At 31.2% G+C, this 21,411-nt stretch overlaps 1 pseudogene; it reads right to left on the bottom strand.

Annotated features, from left to right (window-relative positions):
• Window positions 1–3,464: 3,464 nt before the first annotated feature.
• The window catches only part of LOC140890325 (uncharacterized), a 49,165-nt pseudogene continuing 31,218 nt past the window's right edge, over window positions 3,465–21,411 (bottom strand).

The following is a 21,411-nucleotide window of genomic DNA, read 5'->3' as shown; positions in this document are numbered from 1 at the left end:
ATGGCTGTAAACTTAAAATTTTCAATAAATCTAAAAAATAATTCATTGAACGAACTCTTTGGCTTAAATAAAAAAATTTTGGTGTCGTAATTTTTATTGAACGATTTCTCTGGCTTGATTTTCTTTACTAATCTATGATATTAATTACACAAGATTCGTAAAAAATCAATAAATAAATAAATAATTACACAAGAGCCTGCGAACATGATTGTTTCGATCTTTTTGGTGTCGTAATTTTTATTTCTAAAATAATTCATTATTAACTAGTTAACTAGGATTTTCTGTTTTACGTCGATGGTTTATAGCTACTAGATCCTGACATCAAGATCTGATAAGTTTGAGATAAAGTTTTTTGTTTGATATTCAATTGTAATAAACCCTCCTTAAAATAAAAAGAAATTATTGTTTTATGAACCAAATGATCTCCCTCATTAATATCAACCAAAGAAACATCATAAGGTAACAGTCGTACATATCTATTTCATTTCCATATCTTCTTATTTTTTTAATTATTTTTTCCCCTTCATTCCCACAATTAATTATGCAATTTATAATCATACCCTATCTTCAATTTTTTTTTCATTCCCACAATTAATTAGGCAATTTATATTCATACCATACGTTGCCGTCAAATTAGTACCAAATCAAAACAATGCACCAACCATTGAGGCATTACCTAATTTGACTCGCCATGTCATCAAAGCATATGTCCATATAAAAAATACAACGGCAGATACATAAATCATAAATCATAATGGACAATTGGAAATTCCTGATTAATAATTATTCAAAAGTTCAAATTCCATATTCATAAAATTAAGCAGAAACATTATTTTAACTTGGAATTCATGATTAAGGATTGATAATTATTCAAAACCTCAATATAACTTCATAAATCATTCTGAAATGTCATTACATGTGTACACAGTATTTCATGTTAATAAGAATGAGTTTCAAATTCACAAAATAATGATGTCATTTGAAATTCATTATATTTTATATTACAAATTTGTAAATAAATACAAAGTGAATTTTAATATTTTATTTGTAATTGTTTCATTTTAAACAATACAAACTATAATCGAAAATCAATGAATTTTAAATCAATTTCCCCAAGTGCACCGTTACGTTATTGCTATCACATTAACTATTGCTATTATAGAATTTTAACAAAATATGAATACATAATAAAAGATTAAAAATGTCAACATAAGTCAATTTCAAATATTAATTAAACAACACTTTTATTGGTTATAATTTGATAATTTCAGTGGTTATTATGAGATTTAACTCTTAATTTTTTTTTTCTTTTAAAAACAATTATCTCATTTCTAAATTTGTGGTCTTTGTTTACATAAATTCAAGGGGTGTCAATTTGGGTGGGTCGGGTCGAGTTACTATCACCCAAAAATTCTCACCCAGACCTAATTCAAACCACCCAAAAATGACTAACCTGAACCCGTACAACCTGAACCAACCTGATTTATTTTTAGTTTTTTAAATTTTTTTAACAAAATAATTAAATAAAAAATTAAAACACATAATAATAATATTGATAGGAGTTGGGGGTGAGTGAAACTGCTTGATAAACTGATATCTCGAAATACTGTAGCAGTTGACCCTCGAAACTCTTAGATTGGTTCAGTCGAGGTTGGTCAACTGAATATTTTCCTACGCGCATGTTGATGTCAATTGGCAAACAAATGTATTGTGCAGAATAATGTCAACTAACGAATTGAACTAGTGATCGAATGGATAAGTTGGAGTAGTAAGTACGAGTGCTAAACTGAAAATAAGAAGACACTCAGAATTGTTTATGCATGTTCGAAGATTTCAAGTACTCATATGTCACCCCTTCTTTCACCTTGGAAGGATTCACTCTAGAAGACTTTGACTATTACAATATTTTGCAACAGCCCACTCCAAGACTAAGAATTACACACAATTTTCTATCCCAGAACTCATAGACACTCAAGAGCTCAGCTCTCGACTGATTTTTGTTACGACAAGGTTTGCAGTACCTCAACTGATAAAAAATTGATACAACACTTGTTACAACTCAACACTTAGCAACAAATGATCCTCACTGATCTTATATGCTTGAAGTTTATGCTTGTGCTCTTCGACTCTGATGATAAGCTTTGAAGTGATTTTGTTCTTTTCTTGACTGAGTTTACCTCTGATAACTTGAATGTATATGCATGAGAGAATTCTTAATGAGTCGTATGTGATTTCTGATGCTTTTGATGAGTATTTATACTTAACGGACAATGCTTCTTTCAAATTCAAATCACTGGCCCTTAGCTTGTATTTTCTGCATACATTCTCTGACAATTCATAGTACACTGTTGTGCTCTGATTATGGGGCGTTTGGTCTTGTCTGTTTGATCTTATCCATACGGTTAGACTGATGAAGCAATCAATCAATTTGGTAGATGATTCAACATATAGATAGACTTCGATTGAGCTTGGATGCAATTTAGCTCTGATACCGCTGACACAGTTTAGCTTACGTGAAACTGATTCAGTTTAGCGCCCTAAACTTAATGCAGTTTAGCTCAATTACATCAGTTGAGCTTTGGTCAATAGTCAACTCAGCTGATATCTTCAGTTTAGCTTCGCGACTTGACTATACTTCTTCTTTGGTTCTCCTTGTTGTATGTGTGCAGTATACCATTGGCTTTTGCTTGATCATTTTCACAGATATTAAAACAATGTAAAGTTCCAACAATTATTAATATTTTAATTTGAACACGTAATAACAAAATCTCAATGATATATAATTTAAATTTGAAAGTCTAATTATATAAGATTTAAAATATACATACTACAAAAATTAAATAATTAATTTTAATAATTAAAATTTTATAAAATAAATATTAAATGATAAAAATATATTATATTAATACACAATATTTTTTTCAAACATACAATATATAAAAATATAATAATTTTTTCTTAAATATAAATAAAAAATAATTTTTAAAAAAATTTCGACCCGATTAGTTTTTTTGGGTTAGCTTTCAGGTCCAATCCGATCTGACCCGAACCAAAAACCCCAACTTTAACCCGATATTTCTCGGGCTGACTTATGCCGGGTTGACGAGTTGTGTTAATTTTTGACAGCCATTATACATCAAGAAACGCGTTGTCTTACACTTCTCAATCTTTAAAAATGAAATTTAAAGAAAATTTGTAAAGAGACGTGCGTTTCTAAATTTTGCGCGAAAATTTTGTAGGCTTGCCAAAATGGCTAAATCAGATGATGTGACATATTTATGACTTTATTATTAATATTATTATTATTATTAATGGGAATTTTTTTTTTTTAATGGGAATTTGAAGTTGACTTGCATAAAAAAAAATAAAAAAAATATTGTAGAACAAAGGAATCACACCGAATAAATAGACTAAATCAAGATATAGTTAATTATTGTCAAGTGGCTTTTGTCTATTTACTCACACGCTCGATATTGTACTGCATATTTACTCACTTCGCCTTTTCCCTTCAATTCTGAGAATCAAGATCAGCCACTAGATTTTGAGGAAGTTGGCTCTTCGTTTGCCTCAGATGAATTAACAGGGACCATAGTTTTGCTCGAATCGTCGTACCTCTCTCTGAGTGCTTGAAGCTTCAACTCAGTAAAAGCCAGTGGGATGGGTAGGAAAAGTTGTATATACTCACACAGTCCCATCAACTCTAGTGGTGATATTGCTGTTCTCCTCTTCGTCAAGTTTTGCTAACCCAAAATCTGAAATTTTTGGACTAAGATCTTTGTCAAGAAGAATGTTGTTTGTTTTGATATCCCTATGGACGATTTTCAAAGTCGATTCTTCATGCAAAAAAGCCAAGCCTTGTGCTATGCCTAGACAATTTTTTTTGTCTGGTCGGCCAATCCAACTCGAGCTGCCACTCTACTGGACCTGTAGAAACAGAACAAATACCATATACTTACACAAGAAACAGCACATCATACTTCATAGGCATATTAGAGACATCATATATAGCATGATTAAGCAATGCATGTTGAGAGGCTTGGACATTTTACCGAATAGAGCTCGAGCAAGGCTGTTGTTCTCCATGTATTCATACACTAGCAGCAAATGACTTCCTTCAATACAACATCCATACAGTTTAACGAGATTTGGATGCTGCAGACAAGTTATCATCCCTATTTCATTCAAAAATTCGCGGTTTCCTTGCTTTGACTTGGAAGATAGCTGTTTGACAGCAATTATTGTACCATCCAGCAATGTACCCTGTGATAAAGAATTAGAGGATGCAATGAAATATTCAATAACTTGAAAAGGATAAAGAGCCCAAATTTTATGCCTTTTTTTAGAGGAAAATAAAGAAAGTGCATATATGTATGTAGATGTGTATATACCTTGTAAACTGATCCAAATCCCCCTTCCCCAATTTTATTTGCAGCATCAAAGTTGTTGGTGGCAGCTTGAATTTGACTTAAAGTAAATGAACTGGTACGCAAGTCTAATCCTTTTAGCGCTACAGAAAAAAAAAACATATTTGAAATGTACACATGCTCCAAAACAAATATCCAGGGAATCATATGTGAAAAATTTTTGCACATCCATGATCAAGAGAAAAAAAAAAAAGTTATTCCACCTTCGATTGACATTCCTGGCTTGGCCCTAAGTTAAATTAGCATGAAACATATGTGCTCGTTTACAAAACTAGTAAAAAACCCGTGCATCAGAGCAATATGTTTTAAACCATAATTAGTTAAACAACCGAATACATAAAATACAACATTTCTTTTGGAAAATTACAACACTTATGTAATTTACTGAGCTAATTGCATCAACATCATGGGTGAAATTTAAAAAATAAAAAATAAAAAATCAGGAATCCCAAATTATCCCATAATTTAACCAAATAATCCATGCAGCTGGTTCAACTGCAGGTTTTAGTGTTTTACTCCCATTATCACCAATTCCAAGAACCAATAAGAATCATTAAATTTAATTTTTTTAAAATAATAATAAAAAAAAAGAAACCATGGGGGAAAACACTGAAACATGAAAATCAACATCCCAACAAATTTGAGTTTATCCATAATTCAATCCAAACTAAAATGATTCAAATTTTGGATTAGACATTTCTAAAACCGGAAATTAAACCGAAGTTGAATAAATGAAACTAGGACAACCGATTAACACCACTAATTGGCATATTACCAAGAATCAACATTTTCCTCATTTACGACTCACGTACGTGACTCATAATAATATGAAACACATTGTCTTAAAAATGAAAAGAAGAAGACTTATGAAACCGGCCATTTGAGCAACGTTTATAAAACTCACATGAGGAATTAAAAAATCTTGAAATAAATAACACTAAAATTAGCCAGCCACAAAATTTATCGAAATGTAGCCCAACTCATGGAAAAACAAATCTAGCTCAAAAAATTCATTCACGTGGATAACTAAGCTCAATAATCGTGAAACCCCATGGGCATGGCGACACAAGCTACCACTATAATCTCCCACTTTGCAAAATGGCAGAAAATGAGACAATTTAAGGGTGTCCGAAAAAGGGCAGAAGACTATAAAACTTCGGAATAAAACACCTACGACAACATGCAAACGTGTGAAATACTTCATGGAAGCCTCAATCGGAATTTAATCCTCAAAAAAACAAAAAACATGAAATGCAAACCACATGTATCTTTTACCTTTCAGACAAATGCAAAATCTCAATGAAGACACTCTGGCCTTTAAGAGGTACGTAGGATTGCGCTCATGCTAGCATAAGGGTAGTACACTAATACTAAATCCAAGGGTCCAAAATTGACTTGAACATGTGAGATCCATAAAAATATATTGACCTCACATAACCTAGTTAAAATCGAACCATTGGAAGTTGTATGTAGTGTAGTGTGAGGGTATTACACTTATTATGCTAGCATCTCATCAACCGGTTGGTAGATAGGTATATAAATAAATGCCATGAATGAATCTTTAATCATGAATTGAGAAAGGATTATATTTGGGTCCCAAATTACCTGTTTCCCTTGCAATCCTGCGTCTACGGCCTTTCAGCCAAAAACCACAGATAACTACAATGAGGAGAAACATGGCCAAAAGCCCTGATCCTGTCCCGATAAAAATCTTCCTTCTTTTGTTAGTTGGAGCTAGGCTTAAAATCTACATCAAAGAAGCCAAAATGACGATCGCTATCATAATAGAATATTCAAATTAATATGCAACAGTTAGAGTAAAGGAGATTAATGATGATGCATTAGAAAGGTATATGTCGATCGATCAAACGTTAAAAGAGTTTTCAAAAACAACTGAGAAATGCAAACTTCATAACATATACATGCGTCCATGTTTCACAGATTTAAAAGGGTACGATGAAGTAAAACAGACGTCACCAGATTCCACAGAGATGGCAGACGCCAGAGGTCCATAAGTTCCTCTAACTGGAATAGCCATCGATCCTTTCCCAGAATACTGAAACCTTATCTCCAGAGTTGCATTATTTACTGTTGCATTAAATTTCCGTACAACAGAGTGAGTCGAGTAGAAATCAACCAATGATCAACCTACAACATTAGTTGCATTCGTGACCTGGATATACACATCAAACATCCGTCTTCCAAGACTTTGAAATGATTGGTTATCCCTGAAAACAATCTCTGCAAAGTGGAGAGTAATGGTGTAGTTTCCATTTGCTAAGCAACGCCCGAAATATGTGAGAGATAACGGCGAAAGGCGGGAAGTCTCATACAATACTGAGTCATTTATTCTGAGAACAGATACGTTACGAGCCACATAGTCATTTGTTGAAGTACTTATTCCCCAGTTTTTGCTTGCAGTCGGTCGAACAAACTTTGCTGGACCCGATGATTCATCATCTGCATCAAACCTCTGGTCACCAATCGTAGTAGCTTGTCCTCCACCACAATTTATGTGAAATGAATATGAAACTGTGAAGAATATCAAGTTGTCACTTGGTGCTGCACAAATAAATGGTTAAGTTTTGTATTTATTAATTTCTTGAATCCTTAAGCTGTTTAAGTGCATCCTAATTGAATTTTATTAGTATTCTAATTATCTTAGAATTCTTAGTATCATAATCGCATTAGTATTTTATTTTACTTTTTGATACGAAACGTATTATATTATATATTATATAAAATTCATGTAACAATCTATATCTATTATAAAAGTTTGAACCAAAGTCAAAGTTTTTCATTGTGTATTTTTAACTTTGTCATTGGTTTGTACACACTTGATAAATCCTGTGATAATGATTTTGTAAAATCAATGATTATGATAAGGTCAAAATTAAAAAATTGTATGTATATTAGATAAGGATAAAGTTTCCAAAAAGATTGAAATACCAAAATACTTTGGTTTTTATTTGCGTATAGAGAAAGTGAACAAATTTTTTCCACAAAATCTTAATTAAATACTCATCCGGTTTCTAAAAAATTGAAATACTTATTAAAATCTATATATATATATATATATATATATATATAAATTAAATTAGACACTGGTGTTGAAATAAATCAATTCAAATGGAATCAAGTTTTAATCCAAAATAATAAATAAAACACACACCAACAAGCATATCATATATGTAAAAGTTGAAATGAAATAAGTTAACTATTTTTTCTTCATCATAAAAGCTAAAAACTATAACAATTGTTTTATGAGATAATTTTGCAATAAAAGAAAAAATATTTTAACAAGAGTTGGAGATGGATAAACCGGTTATAGCTTTTATAACTTAAATATACATGTGTATTGGAGGTAAATTTTTTAATTTTTTGCAAATAAATCTTTACTAAAATCATTCATTAACATTACTTACTACATCACCTTATGAATAATTACAGGAAAGGTTTAGCTCAAAACAACGACGTTCACAAAATTTGTGTAAGGACTTATTAGCTAAATAATTAAATCATGAGTTCATAAATATATATTAGAAAATATCAAATTTGCTAATGATATTAAAAATTATATATTTGAATTAAATTACACACTGGTGTTAAAAATAAATCAATTCAAATTGAGTCAAGTTTTAATAAAAAATACTAATTAAATAAAGAGCACACGAGACACTCATACCATATATATATAAACGTTGAAATTTTTTTTTTCTCCTCATAAAGCCTAAAAACTATAACAATTATTTATGATATGATATTGCAATTAACGAATGAATATTTTTACAAGATATGGATATGGATAAACCGATTATAGCTTTTTGTAACTTAAAAATAAATGTTTTGAAGGTAAATTTTTTTAAATTTTATAAATAAACCAGTCATAGCTTCTGTAACTTAAATATACATGTGTTTGGAGGTAAATTTTTTAATTTTTTGTAAATAATTCTTTACTAAAATCATTCATTACTCGTTAGCATTACTCACTATATCTCCTTATGAATAATAATAGGAAAGGTTTAGCTCAAAACAACGACATTCACAAAATTTGTGCAAGGACCTATTGAGCTAAATAATTAAATCAGGGCTAATTGCATCCACACCCCCTGTCAAAAGTTTAAAAGGCATAAAACACCCTGTGTAAAATTAATAGCATGTTAGACCCTGTGTTTTAAAAAAATTAGCATAAAAACCTTTATGAGAGGGTATAAATGTGCACGAGTTTGTATAACATAGGGGTGAAATGTGTTGCATTTTAAAAAACTGAGGGATGCATTAGCCTATTAATATTTCTTAGGGAATTTTATGATTTTTAAACTTTTCACATGGAAGATTAATGCAATTAGCCCAATTAAATCATGAGTTCATAAATATATATTAGAAAATATCAAATTTGCAAAAGTTATTAAAAATATATATTTGAATTAAATTACACACTGGTGTTAAAAATAAATCAATTCAAATTGGGTCAAGTTTTAATAAAAAAAATACTGAATAAAGAGCACACAAGACACTCATACTATATATATAAACGTTGAAATTTTAACTATTTTTTCCTCCTCATAAAGGCTAAAAACTGTAAAAAATTATTTATGGTATGATATTGCAATTAAAGAATGAGTATTTTTACAAGAAATGGATATGGATAAACCGATTATAGCTTTCTTTAACTAAAAAATACATGTTTTGAAGGTAAATTTTTTAAATTTCTATAAACAAACCGGTTATAGCTTCTGTAACTTAAATATACATGTGTTTGGAGGTAAATTTTTTAATTTTTTGTAAATAAATCTTTACTAAGATCATTCATTAGCATTACTCACTACATCTCCTTATGAATAATAATAGGAAAGGTTTAGCTCAAAACAACGACGTTCACAAAATTTGTGTAAGGACCTATTAAGCTAAATAATTAAATCATGGGTTCATAAAGATATATTAGAAAATATAAAATTTGCAAACATTATTACAAAATATATGTTTGAATTAAATTACACACTGGTATTAAAAATAAATCAATTCAAATCGAGTCAAGTTTTAATAAAAAATACTAAATAAAGAGCACACAAGACGCTTATACCGTATATATAAACGTTGAAATTTTACCTATTTTTTCCTCCTCATAAAGGTTACTAGAACAATTATATATGGTCACCTGAACTCACAGCTAAGCTAGTGAATAGCCTTATCGAAATGACCAGATCAGATAAGTTCACCTCCATAGTCAGATCAATCCGAAAATCCCCAACATATATGGTATGAGTATCTTAATAGTTTTTAACAAAATTATAAGATTAACATTATTTATTTAATTATTGAAGTTTGTAAATATGTCTATGTTAATCAATCTACTACATGCAATGTAATAACTTTGAAAAAAAATGTTGAAAAATTATGTATCACACATCTCACATCAAATTAAAGATTCTGAAGAAGATTACCTTGATGCAAAATTTCAATCAAATGAATAATCTACAAAGGTACAATATTATTTATTAATTATTCAATTTATTTTTATCTTTCACAAGCAAAATTTTGAATATTTTATAATTGGAGAAAATATTTTTATAAATGACAAGTATAAAACATGATATATGAAACTAAAAAATCAGGATTTAATAAGGCAAATCTATTACATGAAACATTTAGTAATTGCTGAAGATCAATCAACAAGATAATGAAAAACCCGAGCTATAATAACTGGATAAGATTTGATAATAATATTGTGTCAAGGTAAAACTATATTTAAACATTATATTTATAAACTTACATGAGTTATTGAAACGTCTTATTTTAAATTGTTGATGTAAATATAGAAAAACGATGATCATAAATGAGGACACTGAAACTGCAACAGTTACATTGTTTGAAAATGTTCCAAATGTTTTTATTGGTTACAGTACAATATTATATCGATTCGATGCATCACCAAGATATATAAATAATTTTTTCTTTACAAATACTATATAATGATAAAGAATTATTAATAAAATCTGTTTTATATATAGGAAGACAATACTTCAATATAACACAATCATTTAGATACACCAAATAAATAAGAATATGCATTTACTATCAAAATAGACAAAACGGTTGAAATAAAATATGGAATGTTAACATTTGTAATTAAAGACATTCAAAATTCAATAAAAATTTCGGCAACGAAAACATTGTAAGTAAAAAGAGATCAATATATTTCAAAAAAAAAAGAAATTAAAAAGAAAAAAAGATGTCTAACAAATATATTGACCGTTAACGATATTGACATACAAGTAATAGAACATGATAGTATACTAGAATGTAGTTGGGAATGATGAAATTATTATTATTATTGTAAGTAAATATTTTGGGGCATAAAAAAGAGACCGTCCAGCAAAAGAATAAAATAATAAAGATAGAAAAATGCAAATTATTGATGAAGATAGCATCACAAAATTGCTATTAAAGATAATGAGAATATTGATTCTTTCATATAGAATAAAAAATCGGATGGACACAAATAATGAAAGAGGAAAACACAATAATGAAGATTGTGGGTAATGAAATTATTGCTACTATTACAAAAAAAAATCAACATCAATATGTTTTTCAAACAATTATAAATTCATTTAGATTTGCAACACATAATTTTTTTTCAAACAAAGATCATTGCACGCATTTTTATAATATATTATACACATTGTATTATGTTGAATTTACTATTGTCTAAAATAACATGAAAAACATTAATTTGTAGCAAATCAATCTATATATTCTCAACTTATTTCTTTAATAATTATTATCGACAATGAAAGTGTGCTACCACGTACGCTGCACGTGTCTTTTCCTAGTTACAAAAAAGTGGACAAGATATCCACAGACGGAGCCCTAAAACTCAAGACATATCAACAATATATTAAGCTCCAATATTTGAATAGATCTAAAACTAAGAACATAGCAAACTCTTTATGATTCTTAATCCACGTCGAAGTCCACAACTTGATCTTTCCCCAACACACTCACCCAAGTCCAATGTATCATCAAAAGTTCTCTTATTCCTCTCCATCCAAATAGACCAACAAATAAAATGAACCACCACTGTCCAAAACAATCTCCCCTTCCTACCAAGGTCTTGCCCATGATCAGCAACAAATAAGTCCTTCGTTAACCTCGGAGCTAGCCAAACCAAAGTTACCAAACCCAACTCCTCCAAAACTCTAAACCAAAGGCGACTCATGAAAGTGCAGTGAACAAAAATATGGTCTTGGGTCTCCACCTCTTGTCGACATAGCACACACCAACTTGGAAAAAGAGAACAAATAGGCCAACACTTTCTCTTGGGTTGCAGCACAAGCCAGCAATGTCTCACATTTTGGAAGCCTGCCTTGCAGGCTTGTGCTACAACCCATTGAGAAAATTTGTACCTTAGATGGTATGGGCATTTTCCAAATGACATGAAAGAAGGGAAAAGAAGAAAAATCCTTTTTTTTTTTTTGGAAAGAAGGACTCATAGAAAGATTTGACTGAGAAAAGCCCCGAGGAATCCCTAACCCTTTTCCTAATATCTGACGCCCCTATGAACAGTCTGACCCTATCGAAAGACTCTAACAAAAAACTCAACAATTAATTCCATGTCCGAAAGATCCCGCCTAAAAATTCATATTCCAAGAAAAGACTGAAGAAGATGAGGGATTTTCCAATTGAGCAAAATGAAAAATCAGTTTATTATGAACCAAAAAAAATTTGGAATAAACACAATCTGAATATGAGGAATCTCAACCCTCTTCTCTCTACCAACTTGCACTCCTCTAATGAGATCCAACGACTTAGTCTTTTCTACCAAAGTGCCCAATACGTCTGCTACCAAGTTAAACAAAAACGGTGATAGCGGATCACCTTGTTGAATACATTTTTCGCCTTTATATTTACCTCGGGGCCTTCCATTAATAAAAATTGAGAAGGACACATTCGAGACACAACCATTAATCATTTTCTCCATCTCACCCCAAAACCCTTCTTGAATAAGACATAATCCAAGAATCTCCGATTGACATTGTTGTAAGCCTCCTCAAAATCCGTTTTAAACACCCACCCTTTCTTCTTCTTAGCTCTCATCTCCTCTACAACTTTACTAGCTATAAGACAACAATCTATGGCTTGCTGACCTTCGATAAACGCACTTTGATTTGCTGCTACCACGGTGGTTATAACTTTCTTTAATCTAATCGCCAAGACTTTAGCAATAATCTTATGTAGGCTTGTTGTTAAACTTATCACCTAAAGTCTCTAACCCTAACCCAATCTTGTTTCTCAGGTATCAAACATACACATGTTTCATTAGTGATACCATTGATAACACCCATCTCATAAAATTGTTTGAAAACCTTCATCAAGTCCACTTAATTGTCTCCCAACACTCCTTGTAGAAAGAAATTAAAAATCCGTCTGAGCCCGGAGCACTTCATCCATCACTGTCAAAAATTACGGCCTTATTCTCATCCTCTAAAAAGGTTTCTCCAATTTTAAACTTGTCTCATCATCAATATAACTCCAATCTACCCCTTTTGTACCCACCCTTCTCCCTCAGATTCAGTATATAATTTCTTAAAGTTGTCCATTATGACCAGAGGAGGATTCGGGAATTTTATCGAGGAGGTACAAAAAATCAAAGAATACACACACATAAAATCATCCATAACAAAAATTTAAATATAATAACGAAATAAAAATATTATTTTTTATTTCAGATCTAACTTACAATTTCCTAACTTGAAATTTTTTATGAAAATAATGAATAGTAACTATATTCAGCAAGATACAAAATATCCAAAATCTCTGTTTAATTTAAGTAAGTAAATTGTCATTCAAATATTCATCTTTTATTCGATTAATTGACGAAAAATTTAGTTGGAATACCAATAAAGAACAATAGAGATGAATTAAAATAATAAGGAGGAAAGACAATTTCTCATTACTCTTCGAACATGGATTGTTGGTTAATGGTAGAAGAGTTTGAACGGCATTTATTACTAATGAATTTATGTGTACAATTTTTTAAAAACTAAGTATATTTTCACATAAAAATTCAAGGGGAGCAAGATTGAAATGTTTTTGTCTTCTTCTGTTTTTTTTTTGTTAATGGTTTAAAATTAAAATTTAACATTTGTATCCTTAAAGAACATGTCATATTGTACAATGGCCCTCAATTATTTTAAACTACTTTTATCTCAAATTCACTCCCTCGTTCAAAAATATTTTGTTTTTTTTAATAATTTTAATTTTAACTTCAAAGATTATTTTTTACATATTTTGTGCATTTATACAATTTTTGTCATGTGTGTTTTTTTATCTTATATAAAATATCAAGCATTCGTGTTATAACAAAATAAATTAATTTTGATATAATATATTCAAATGTAATAATTATTATATAAATATTGATGATGGTGTGAGTACCAAAATTTGGATAATTAACATAGATCAATGTCATATAGGTGATATTATTGTCACTTTACTAAAAATTAAGCATGAAAATAAATTTTTTACAAACACTTAAACTTTAACTTGCATTAACTTCAGTTTTTTATTTCCAAACTCCCAATAATTTTGTTTTTCACCCACTTCTTTATAATTTCTAAAAAAATCACTTCAAAATGAACTTATATCATGACAAGTACTTCAACATTAAAGATTAAAATTCTTTCTGATAACGCTCAATCAGTTCAAGGGAAGAATAAAACTCTTAACTAAATTTCTCACCTTTTTAGCAAGAAACATCGATGCATTTGGCAAGTTCTCTGTAATAATTTTTAAGTCAAAGGAAAATAAGAGAATAAAGTCAAATTCATGAGCAAGTTACAATGATTATCATCCAAAACTTAGAAGCAAATTAAGAACTTACGAAGGGTTCTTTGCATTATAGCTTCTGAAAAAGTTTCTGATAGCGAAATGCAAAAGCAAAATGCAAAGGCGAAATTAGAAGAGAACAACTAATTTTGTTAGGAAAAAAGTTGTGAAGTGCGAGAAGATGTCTTACATATTGTCCCGACAAGTTGATGGAACGGAGCTCTCCGAGAAGTTATTGTAAGAAAGATCAATTGAACTGCACATAAAAGTAATAATTCTGACAATTTCATCTTCACTACAAAAAAACACGGAGGTTTGCCACGGTTTTAGCGTCACAAAAAGCGTTGCAAAATTGAATTTGCAACGCTTTTGCCACGGTTTATTCTAGTGTTGCAAAACGTACCGTCACAATTTTATTGCAACGGTTAAAAAACCGTAGCAATGTTTGCTACGTTTTTTTAACTACCGTGACAATATTTTGCAACGGTTGTAAAATAAAGCGTTGCAAATATTTGTGACGGTTAAAAGTAAACCGTTACAAATTTGCAACGGTTTAAATTGTAGCGTAACAATATTTTGCAACGGTTTAAAGTAACCGTAGCAAACTTTGACACGGTTTTTAACAACCGTTGCAAAAATAAATAACTGTATAAAAAAAAATTTATATATTTAATTATTAATGATATTATTAATTACTAACTAAAATATACTAATTAATCTAAACAAATTTATACATAAAATTTAATTACTCCAAAATATATTAGACAAAAGCGCGCACCAATCATCCAAATGTCTAATCCAAAAGCAAAAACCACTTTACACATGATCTAATATCTCAAAACAAACAGCAATCTAATGATAGAAAAGCTGCGACCAATCTGACGCCTGCTGCATCTCATCGTCGTCACCTCCGTCGGCGTCACCCCCGTCTGCGTCTCCCCCGTCTGCGTCGCTCCCGTTTGCATCATCATCCCCATCGTCGTCATTGTCGTCGTCTCCGCCATCGCGGTCAGTCTGAGAAGGCTCCTGAATATGCAATGAATAAGATGGATAGGACGACTGATCAGCAGAACGTGTATCCTTTGCAGTTTTTTTCTTCTTCTTACTGGCCGCAGCAAAGATCTTACGCAAGAGCTCCTCCATCTTAGACAAGCGTGTCCGATACTGCTGGCACTCCTGTCGAAGCTCTTGCGTCTCCGCACTCGCAGCTTCTGCCTTAGCTACGGCAGCCTGTATCGCCTCATTCTGTGCGGCAATCGACGACTTCATTTGGCTAGAGCCACGAGAACGAGGTGTCATCTCATCCTGGTATATGGTATGTGCGATGGAACCGATACCATATACCCGTCGATGATTAACACCACCGACGACATCGAAATATATCGCATTCACCTGCTCAGCGGTGGGAGAGTGTTGGGCATCTCCAGTATGCCTCAGTGGAAACTGCTCGTCGATACGACGCTCCAACTCTTCCTGTTTTACCAAATGATAAATTTATATGTATGAATATGCATGCAAATTTAACATTTTGTAAAATATAAATCATAATTGAATATATATGTATATATATATATATATATGTATATATATATATATATGCGTACGCTGATCTGCTGGGACTTGCCATCGGCAAAGGTCCCGTCCGCCCGCTTGTGCGTCTTGAGATGTAGCTCATAACTGTTTGGATCTCTGTTAAGCTCTTCACGCTGCATTGAACGTACATACATAGATAATTTTAAGTGACAAATAATTAATATGATAATAATAATTATTATATAATACTTTCTTATATTATGTAATCAAATATTTCTTACCATACTCGCAGCATGTACGGCAAAGGGTCTTGAGCCCGCGATGTGCCTGGTCAAACCAGTCCCTGGACCAGCAGGCTCGCTACGCCTGTTCTTTTCGTACGCCTCCGCCATCTTCTGCCAACTTTCTTTCTCCCAATGTGCAAGATATGTCGCCCATATCGCTTGATCTATCGTAGGAGGCAACCTGCCATATTTCCTCCAACGATGTAAGGTTTGACGGTATGTGTCAGCACACTGTTGTTTCCAAATTTTTCTAATTTCGTCTTCATGTTGCGGAAGCCACCTATAATTGGCCTGTTAATAAAAATAAGTTAATTTAACCAAATTGCATTTTAGATCAATAATAAAGAATATAAATAATGTAACCAACTTTGATTATTACAAAAATAACGTACCACAAATAGATCCCAATAGTAGTCACGCTGAGTCTTAGTCAAATATCTCCAGGAGTAGGCTCCCAAAAAAATTTGTTCTTTAAAATTTTTTTTGATGAAAGAAGCCACGCCGTTCTTCGGTGGAAGAAAACTGCAAAAAAAATTCAAAAACATTTATGAAATCTTAAAATTTATTAATCGAATAACTGCTAGAAATCATTTGACTAGTAACTTACCCTCCAAACTCAGGCCAAATAAGTATGCGACAATCTGGCTGGAGGGAAGGATTACTCACTGAACCAGAAGCACCATTGGGATCCATCTTACTTGACTAAATATAAATAAAATTCTTTTATATATTAATAAAAAGAATTAATGTAATTAAATAATTGTAAGTAAGGCAAATACCGAATTAAAATGTATATAGATAAATTTAATACACTATGTAACTATTAAATTTAAGTAATTATCACAACTAACTTACTTTTAACATCCAATAATGATAGTACAATAAAACTAATATACTATCAATTTATTCAAATTATGCAAAGCATAAATTACTTAATTTATAAATACGGCTTATTTACTGTCACATAATCACAAGTTAAATAATTCTACTCATAAATTATATAGTTTGATCATAAATCTTTAAATATTAATATTTCTTTATAATAATTTATTAATCCTAAAATATTAACATTGTAATTACGTCTACTTAATAAATCCATAAACAACAATGATTTTTAATTTTTTAACATACTTTAAACAAAATTATTAATCATATTATATATCTAAACATTTATATTTTATATAAAATTTGTAATCAAATATCACAATTAATATAACATAAAAATAATTTAAATAATCCTTAAACATTGTTTATAATATTATTACCCTACCAAATAACCAAATATTTTATAAAATTTGTAATCAAATATCACAATTAATATAACCTTAAAATAATTTAAATAATCCTTAAACATTCTTTATAATATTATTACTCTACCAAATAACCAAATTTAATATCATTTATAAACAATATTATTTGTGAACTTGTATTTATATTTATAACCAACAAAAATATAAACAATACCAACGGCGACCGGCGGCGGACGGCGGCGTACGGCGGCGACAAGCGGAAGACGGCGGCGACAAGCGGAGACAGCGGCGGACGGTCGGATCTCGTATAACAACCAATAAATCCATCAATTTTTGAACTAAACATGAAATTAACAAATCAGAGATATTTTCGAAGTATATAATCTTACCAACGATGTAGGGTTCGGCGGCGGCGGTGGTTCGACGGGTTTAAGGCAGCGGCGGCGGCGCTATGTTCGAAAAACTTGTAGGAAAACCACGAGATTTGGTATGATATTGCAGCTTACATCGTGTAGACTTCAGGTCTAGGTTTAAATTGGAGTTTTTCGCGGCGAAAAACACGGCCGGATTACTTACGTGCGGCGGCTAGGGTTTCTCTGGAATGGGAGAGATCGGGTGAGGAAGAAGAAGAGATTAGGTGGAGGGTCATATATTAATATTTACCACGGTTAAACAAAACCGTAGCAAATTTGCCACGGTTAATGTATTCGTCATTCAATGATCCATTAACATATCGCCGATCCATCCAACTTCGATCATAAGCCATGCAGTCCTACAGTAAATTAAATATAACAATTGAATGTTTGTATTATAATAAGGTACCAGAGACTATTTTATATAATAACATTATATAGTATATATATAATGTATATAGAAAAAATACTATATAGTATAATTATAATATAATCACGCCACGTTATTGTAAATCTGTGATAAAGACTTCTTTAATACAATAACATTATATTAAATAATAGAATGTCTAGATATTTAAATAATATAAATGACACCACGTTATTATAATTAGATGTTATAAATTTATTTTATATAATAAAATAAAATTATATATTAAATATCATGAAAAATTTATTATTTATCAAGAATAAATAATTTTATTATTCGATTTATAATTAATATTATCAATAATATAACTTTTTTAACTAATTATAATTATAATTATTATTAATATTTAAATTTATTATTATTCTTATTAATATATTTTTATTATCACAACGAATAATGAATATATAATGAAATAAATTTATTTTAATTTTTTGAAAAGCAATTTTTTTTTTAAGTTGTAATATTTTATTGAGATAATGGAATGAATAAGGAAAGAGCATTTTTGGATTATTAAACTATAAAAGGTTATATTTTATATAATCTTTAATAATGAAGGCTATTTTTAAAAATACAATATTAATGTGGTCTAAAAATAAGTCAATTCTCTTAAAATAATAACATGATTATAAATAAAAATTTACAAATAAAAATGTGTGAAAATAAGCTAAATATATATATACAATAAATTAAAAAGTACGTAATAGAACACAATATATACACAAAATCACAATAATATAATCATATGACATTTAAATAATAATAGTATCCAAATTCACGTTTCTATATTTTAGGGTGCATTTACAAAAAATAAATATAATCATATCACGTACCGTATTTTTTAGCTACCATACATATGCTGAAGCAGAAAATCCCAAAACAACCTTAGATTTATAGTTATTTCAAAAGTATAAAATATATATTAGTTGAATGCGTAGCATCGGGGTCGGGGTATTTGTAGTAGAATTTTTTGTCATGGTTTTTAAAAAACCGTTGCAATATAAAGCTTACGCGTAAAACAATTAATGCAGATGCAGACGCGTACAATGCGTGTTGACGCGTGCAGTATAAATTGCTACGGTTTTAATATAAACCGTTGCAAAATTTGGCACGGTTTATTAAAAGCGTTGCAATTGTAAATTTGCAACGCTTTTTTAAAAACCGTGGCAAAATTTGCAACGTTTTTGTAACACCCGGTATTTTAATTTCGTAAATCCGCCTGCATAATTAGGATATTTAATTATTTAAATTTATGATTTATGGGTTAAATAATTATGTGAATTATTTATGCATGATTTAATTTATTTTTAAGCATTTAACCCATAATTAGTGATTTTTATGATTTTTAGTATTTTTATTATTTAATCGCGTAGACGGGACCGTGGACGGACGAGATGACAACTTTCCACCCAAATTATTTTAAGAGCCTTTCTAGAGCCTTAATATATTATTTTGAGTTTTATTATCTCAAAATTTTAAGTATTTAATTTTATTTAATTTTAGGAGTCCATTTTATTCAAAATTAGCCAAAATATTGACTTTTTAGCATTTTTAAAATTTTCTTAATTTATAATTTCGGGATTTTATTTTTAGTGTCAGATTTAAACCTTTTAAGAGAGTTTAAATTATATTATTTTGTATATTACTAACCTAATTATTTATTCTAAATTATTAACCTAATTTAAAAACCTAGACTAAAAACCTACCCCAACCCCACGCTTTCACCATCAGCCGCCCACATCCACTATTCCTCATCCTCTTCAGCCTCCATTGCCACGCTCCAGCAGTTTCCAGCACCTCCATAGCCTCAATTCTTGTGGTTTTCAAGTCGAGTCATCATCCCGTCGTCCCGGAACCGTCCCACGTTCGTGCTTCTCGTCATCTACGGTGAAAGGCATGATTCCTTCTTAAAATTTTCGTACCATCTCAGTTAGTTTACGTGTGTGTAGTGTTATGCATCAAAATTTTAAAGATTTTCAGAAAACGATAATGGTATTGTATGTATGTGCTTTGTTCCTTGTTCCTCTTGTTCATGACCACGTTTTTGAGTTAACTATGGATGGTAGGTCTATTGGTCAAGGTCCTAGGAGGGTGGGGGACGGCCTGGACTCGAGTGGCTCGAATGGCTCGAGCCAAACGAGCCCAGGGAAGCCAATATAGCAGCTCGGCCAAGACAGGTGCAGGTTTAGGGTTGGCAGGAAGGAGGCTCGGCCTTGGCGGTTCAGGGTGCATGGGGGTTCGGGCCTGACTGGGTTTGGTCCGCCCGGACGTGGGCTACGTCCGGGCGGCGGCGCTCCGGCCAGGGGCGGCCGGAGCCGGCCGGCAGCAGGCCAAGAGGGCCTGCTGCTCACGGCCGAGAGGCAATGGGAGAGGGGGGATCGGGTTGGGCTAGGTTAGGGGTCTGGGTCGGGTCTGAGTGGTCCGGGTCGGGTCGGTTAGGTAGTGGGTCGGGTTAGTGAGTCCGGGTCCGAGTTTGGTGGGCCGGGCTCGAGTATTTTATTTTTAAAGTATTTTACAAATTTATGTGTTTTTGGGTCAAATAAATTGAAATAAAATTATTTGGACTCCCAAATAATTTTATTTGGACTTTTAAAATTTTAATTAAGTTAGTCCATTTATTTTATGGGCTTTTGGGCCCATAAAAGTTAATGGGCCAGTCTTTGGGTTTTTGGGCCCATTGGGCCAGTTTAAGTGTTATTGGGCTTAGTGTAATTTTAATGGGCTTATTTAATTTAATTGGGCTTAGACTAATTATTTGGGCTTAAAGTTAAGTTAATGGGCTTAAGTATGTTAATGGACCAGTTTTAAGTTAATGGGCTTGAGTGTTAGGGCCAGCAGTCCAGGACCATCCATGAGAAAATTTGCATGTGTCCTGATTATATATTTAATTATTTTTATGCATTTGAGTTATTTTAATATTTATATGTTAATAAGAAATTTAATTAAATATATATGATGGACACACATTTTATTCAAGTACATGCATTCATGAAATAATATTTTATGCATGACTTAATGTTTAAGTTGAGCAATAAAAATATTTTATGTTGGAAGTTGAAGTAGTGTGACAATTTAAGGGGGATTCGTCCCCATATGATTGAAGGGCAGTTTACTGCCAATTTAAGAGGTGATTCGTCACCGGCCACGTACGTAGGTTTCCACGCTGATCAGTATTTAATGTATGATTTAAGGTTACACTACGGATACAACCATGCTATGTTAGAAAATAAATTGCTCAATATTGTTATGTATTAT

Source organism: Henckelia pumila, chromosome 3 (genome assembly GCF_033568475.1).
Source record: "Henckelia pumila isolate YLH828 chromosome 3, ASM3356847v2, whole genome shotgun sequence".
NCBI classification, from domain to species: domain Eukaryota; kingdom Viridiplantae; phylum Streptophyta; class Magnoliopsida; order Lamiales; family Gesneriaceae; genus Henckelia; species Henckelia pumila.
The sequence above is the reverse complement of the archived record's forward strand: the minus strand, read 5'-3'. Positions and strand labels throughout refer to the sequence as shown.